This window comes from Ornithorhynchus anatinus, chromosome X5 (genome assembly GCF_004115215.2).
Source record: "Ornithorhynchus anatinus isolate Pmale09 chromosome X5, mOrnAna1.pri.v4, whole genome shotgun sequence".
NCBI classification, from domain to species: Eukaryota; Metazoa; Chordata; class Mammalia; order Monotremata; family Ornithorhynchidae; genus Ornithorhynchus; species Ornithorhynchus anatinus.
Genome location: NC_041753.1, coordinates 29,452,818 through 29,458,613, shown reverse-complemented (window position 1 = coordinate 29,458,613; position 5,796 = coordinate 29,452,818). Strand labels below are relative to the sequence as shown.

Genomic DNA, 5,796 nt, shown 5'->3' with positions numbered 1-5,796 from the left:
TCTCCCCATCTTCAAAGCCCTACTAAAATCACATCTTCTCCAGGAAGCCTTCCCTGACTAAACTCTCATCTCCCCAACCTATTTTCCCTTCTGTGCCTCTTAGGCACTTGCTTTCATCCCCCTAACATTTTGATATTCACTCCACCCCTACCTCCTGAGCACTTAGATCCATATCCTTATCACTACTGCTTCCCCTATTTGTAATTTATTTTAATGTCTGTCTCTGCTGAAGTGTAAGCTCTTTGAGGTCAAGGATCATGTCTCCCAATTCTATTGAATTCTCCCTTAAGGCTTAGTACAGTGCTCTGCACTCAGTAAGCAATCGTCGTGGGCAGGGAATGTCTTTATTGTTGTACACTCCCAAATGCTTAGTATAGTGCCCTGCATACAGTAAGAGCTCAAAAAATATGCTTTAATGAATAAATACCATTGATTGATCAGATTCAACAGCCTTCTAGGCATTCAGGCACACAGAGAGAAAGCACTCTTCTAACTCTCGTGTAGCTGTCATCATTCTGGATGACTTTGAGTTTGTCACCTCAACTTTTCATTCATTTTCTTCTGTGGATAACTTTTCAAATTGTGTGCCTTTTCCAAAGAATCAATCTGTATTTCCAAAACACATTTAATAAAAGCAGCTCTGATTTTCCTCCTGGAAAAATTGGGTTTCAACGTGACCCAGAGGTCCAAGAGAGAACTAGGTAACCCTCCTAGAATAATTCTTTCTTATAACTAGGCTGATGGCTGGTTAGAGGGAAAATTGGCCTTTAAACAGTTGGGAGAAAGAATGGAACTCACTCGAGACTCTAGGTAAGAGAATGGGTGCAGCTCTGTCCCTTGGAGAGCTATGTGATGACAGTATGCATAATCCAGGGAGCAGCATCCATATAATCTAAATTAGGGAAAGAGACTGAGAGGTTTTTTTTGGGGGGGAAGGGGCACTGTTTCTTTTCCCTTTAAACAGACTGATTACATGCAGAAAAAGGGAAAATATGATGAATATAGATGGGGAAAAAGACCTTAGCTCTAGCCAAATGTGTGATATTTTATGCAGCCAGTTATCCATGAACACAAACACACATCTACCCCATCCTTACTCCCGTCAATTCCTTTCTTGGTTGAACTCAGGGAATTTTTCATGACTGATGTTTGCAATATAAGTAAGACTGAACCCCAAATAACAGAAGATAAAAAGGATTAGTTCACTCACAAGTAAATAAAAAAATATCCACTGCTGTAACTTATGAATATACCACAAAGCAATGTTCACATTTGCATCAAACAGAAACTCCTAACAATCATCTTTAAAACAGTCAGTCACCTTCCCTCCTCCTATCTCACCTCACTGCTCTCCTACTACAACCTAGCCCACATACTTCACTCCTCTAATTCCAACCTACTCCCTATACCTCAATCTTGTCTCTCAGAATCGACATCTCGCCCACATCCTGCTCTCCATGTTCATAGCTGACAGGCAGTTATTCTCCCCATCTCCAAACCCTTATTGAAGACTCATCTCCTCTAAGAGGGCTTTCCTGACTAAACCCTCATTTCCTTTTCTCCCATTCCCTTCTATGTCACCCTGACTTGCTCTCTTTATTCACCCTCCCTCAGACCCACAGCACTTTTGTTCATCTACATGATTTATTTATTAATGTCTGTTTCCCTCTCTAGACTGTAAGCTAGTTGTGGGCAAGAAATATGTTAACCAGTTCTTTTACATTGTTAAAGTGTACTCTCCCAAGCTCTTAGTAGAGTGCTCTGCAAACAGTAAGCCCTCAATAAATATGATTGATTTACAAATCTGTTTAGAGAATTCTATCAGTTATATGTATTGAGAGCCTACTGTGTCAAGACCACTATTCTAGGCATTTGGGAGAGTACAGTAGAAATAATGTACATATGACCTGCCCTCAAGGACTTTAGAATTTAGTTCAGGAGGCAGACACTAAAGATTAGAAGGAAGCAATACAAGGTAAAAACATATACATAAGTGGTATGGTAATGGGGAGGAGAAGGGCAAGGAAAATAGTGGAAAGAGCATGGGCTTGGGAGTCAGAACGTGGGTTCTAATCCCGGCTCCACCACTTGTCAGCTGTGTGAGCTTGGAGAAGCCACAGCCTCTTAACTTCTCTGCACTTTAGTTACCTCATCTGTAAAATGGGGATTAAGACTGTGAGTCCCACGTGGGACAACCCAATTACCTTATGTCTACCCCAGTGCTTAGAACAGTGCTTGACACACAGTAAGTGCTTAACAAATACCATAATTATTAATTACTATTATTAGTTAAGTGCTTAGGTGATGTGAAAGTGCTGATGTAGGATTTGGTGGATATAAAATGGGAAGATTAGAAGTTAATTGGGAAAGACTTCCTGCAGGAAATATGTTTTCAGAAAGGCTTTGAAAATAGGAAGAGCTATGTTATATAGGATACAAAGAGGTAGGAAGAGTTCCAGTCAGAGAAAAGGGCATGAGCAAGAGGATAGAAGTGGGAGAGAATAGGACAGGGCACAGCAGGTAGATTATTTTGAGCTGGAATGTAGTGAGAGAAGAGCAAATATAAATGGGGGGAGAGAGCTGACTGAATGCCTTAAAACCAAAGGTCAGGAGTTTCTCTGTAATGCAGAGATGAGGTGGCAGCAGCCATAGGAGCTTTTTGAGGAAGGGAGATATATGCAAAATGGCATTTTAGAAAAGTGATCCAGGCAGCAGAGTGAAGTATGGACTGGAGAGGGGAAAGACTAAAAGCAGGAAGGTCAGCAAGGAGGCCGATGCAGTAATTGAGTTTTAAGTCTGACATTTGCCTGGACCAGCATGGTGGCCATTTGGATTGGAGAGGAAGGGACTGATCCTGGAAATGTTGCAGAGGAAAAACAAACAATACATTGTCTGGTATCAGACTGAAGGAGGGGGATGAAAAAGAAAGAGGTCAAGGATAATGCCATGTGTATAGGCTTGAGTGGTTGCCCACTGTGAGGGAAAAGTTAGATGGAGGAGAGGATTTGGGAGGGAAGATGAGCAGTTCATTTTGGGAAATGTCAAGCTTGAGATAACAGTAGGACATCCACATAGATATCGTAGGGATGGCAGGAAATGGGAGATTGCAGAGAAAGAGAGGTCAAGGCTAGCAAGGTGCAGTGCTATTCATTTGCAAATAATAATAATAATTCTCATATTTGTTAAGCACTTACTACGTGATGTGCCAGGCACAGTACTAAGCACTGGGGTGGATACAAGCAAACTGGGCTGGACACAGTCCCTGTCCCATGTGGGGCTCATAGTTTCAATCCCCATTTTACAGATGAGGTAACTGAGACTCAGAGAAGTTAAGTGACTTGCCAAAGGTCACACAGCAGACAAGCGGCAGAGCTGGGATTAGAACCTAAGATCTTCTGATTCCCAGACCCATGCTCTATCCACTACGCCACACTGTTTCCCATAGGTGGTAGTTGTAAACATGGAAGCAGATGAACTCACCAAGAAAGTGAGTGTAAATTGAGAAGAGAAAAGGACCCAGAACGCCTTGTGGTAAGGAGTGGGAGGTAGTGGAAGAGACAGCAAAAAAGACTGAGAAGCATCACCGAAGAGGAGAACCAGGAGAGAACATTAGCAGAGAAATGAAGGCTAGACAGTGTTTCCAGGTGAAGGGAGGGCTCCAAAGTGTCTAAGGCAGCCAAAAGGTTGAGAAGGATTAGGGAAGAGTAGATTCCATTAGATTTGGAAAGAATGAGGTCCTTAGTGACCTTAGTGAGAGCCACCTCTGTGGAGTGAAGAGGGCAGAGACGAGAGTTCAGAGGGTCAAGAGCAGAGTTGGAGTAGTTGAATTTGTGGCTGAACATGTGCATGACCCATCTGAGGAGGTTGGACAGAAATGGGAGGAAGGAAATGGGAAGGTAGCTGCATGGTCCAGAAGATAGGGGAAGGAGTCATCAGAGAGGGAATGATTGATGATAGCAGCCAGGGAGAGAAGAGGATACAAGTGTTTTTTGAGGAAGTGAGAATGAATAGAGTCGTGGCTGCAAGTTGAGGGGTAGATTTTCAAACCAGGAGGGAGGGGTCCTTTTTAGAGATGGCTGAGAAAGATGAGTGAGTGGGTGTGGGGAGCTAAGGGACAATTTGGAGGAGCCCATGCCTAATGATTTTAGAAATTCTGTTTCTCTTCAGGAGTTGAATTAAACTAGTGATACAGTAGGTCTATCAGAAAAATCTGCAAATGCTGAGCCATCTAAATTGAATATCAGATAAAATATCTGGAGAAAAAATTTTCTTTAGTAAGGATTCCACTAATACTTAACTGTGGAAAAACCCATAATAATGCTCATATAAGCTTGCAAATAAAAAGGCTTTGAAGTGTTTCAGCAACTCATTATCATTCAGTTGAAATAATTTCTGGGAAGGGGAAAAATGAATCTTTTGTATTTTTTTTTCATCTTTGGTGAGTTTTGCATGTTCCAGGCAATTGCTTCTGTGCACTGTGGACTCTTCCCCTAATCAGGCTGCTTTTACAAAGAAGACCTAGCGGGAATCTTTTCTCCCTAATTTTAGTGTGCTGTTGAACTTCATTTAAAACTCTAATTCTGGTGCTAGTTTTGGAGGTAAATGAATGCACTCTGCCAATTTCACTGGGATGTGTTCCTGGAAAATATATGGCTTCTTGATTGGCAGTGCAATCACCCAAATATTTTTGCAATCACCTAAGTATTTTTCTCCTGCCTGTTGTTTTCTAGCATAAAGTCCTTAAATTATAATTTGAGTCGAATTGTTTTTGAATCATTTTCAACTCACATTTCAAAGAGTACTAATGTTTACAAAGTGTATTCACTTTCTCCTTTAGAAAGTATTGTCCTATGCGAAAATATTCACCTGTAAAGAAAGCAGCTGAAAAACAGGTGTGTTCTACATGACTTTTCATCAGACAATGAAGTTTTATTTTTAAAGTTGTTTCTATCTGTTTCCCATACAGAAACATGAACTCACATCAGTAGCTTTCTACAGGTTCCAGGACTTTCACTCTTGCTTCTTCATGAGACCCATATTCTCTCCCTTCTCGTTCAGACCCTAACTAAAGGAGAGTGTTGAGAAAGTTCTAGAATAAGGCTTTCAGAGCACCTAAAGAAGGCTCAGTACCCGTTTAAACTGAAATATTCTATTTAGCAGCAGCATCAGTCGGGGGTGGGGGGCATAATGCCATGGGAAACTTAAAGGTCAGAAGTAATATATTTCCCTTCTGCCAAAAGATGATCCCCCTCTCAGGGTCGAGCCTGGAGAGTTTCCAGTACTCAACCAGTCTCAGCTATGGGAGGAAGAGTCAAGCAGTGGCCTACCCATTCCAATCCTAGCTTGGGCAGTGGCTAGCAAGTGGAAGGCAATCTGCTACAATTCAAAACTCACCCATGCTGGGCAGCAGCGGCAAGGGAGAGAGTCAAGGGCAGAGACTCTAGCTTACCACATGGAAGGAGGCAATGGTAAACCACTTCCATATTTTTACCCAGAATACTCTCTGGATCCAGTACCAGAACGATTCACAGATGGAGAGCGGGGCTGTTCTGGGAGAGAGGTGTCCATGGTGTCACTATGGGTCGAAATGACTCAACATAAGACAAGACAAAAAGATGATCAACATAACCCTCAAAAGTTCTCCATTAGGCTTTGGCAGTAGCCTTAGTAGTGAGAATCACAACAGTGAGGCTCAGGCAGAGGCTTCTGGTGCAGGTAAGTGAATGATGCCATCCCAACATGGTCTCTGGCTGCTTCCCAGAATTCCTATCACAACTGCCTTGCACAGAGTCCAAG

General features: G+C 42.2%; 1 non-coding gene across 1 annotated transcript; it reads left to right on the top strand.

Moving 5' to 3' along the window:
- The first annotated feature begins 5,246 nt into the window (after window positions 1-5,246).
- Window positions 5,247-5,384, top strand: LOC114808487. The gene has a single exon (XR_003756335.1). It is a non-coding gene; the product is annotated as a small nucleolar RNA SNORA7 (small nucleolar RNA).
- Window positions 5,385-5,796: the final 412 nt, after the last annotated feature.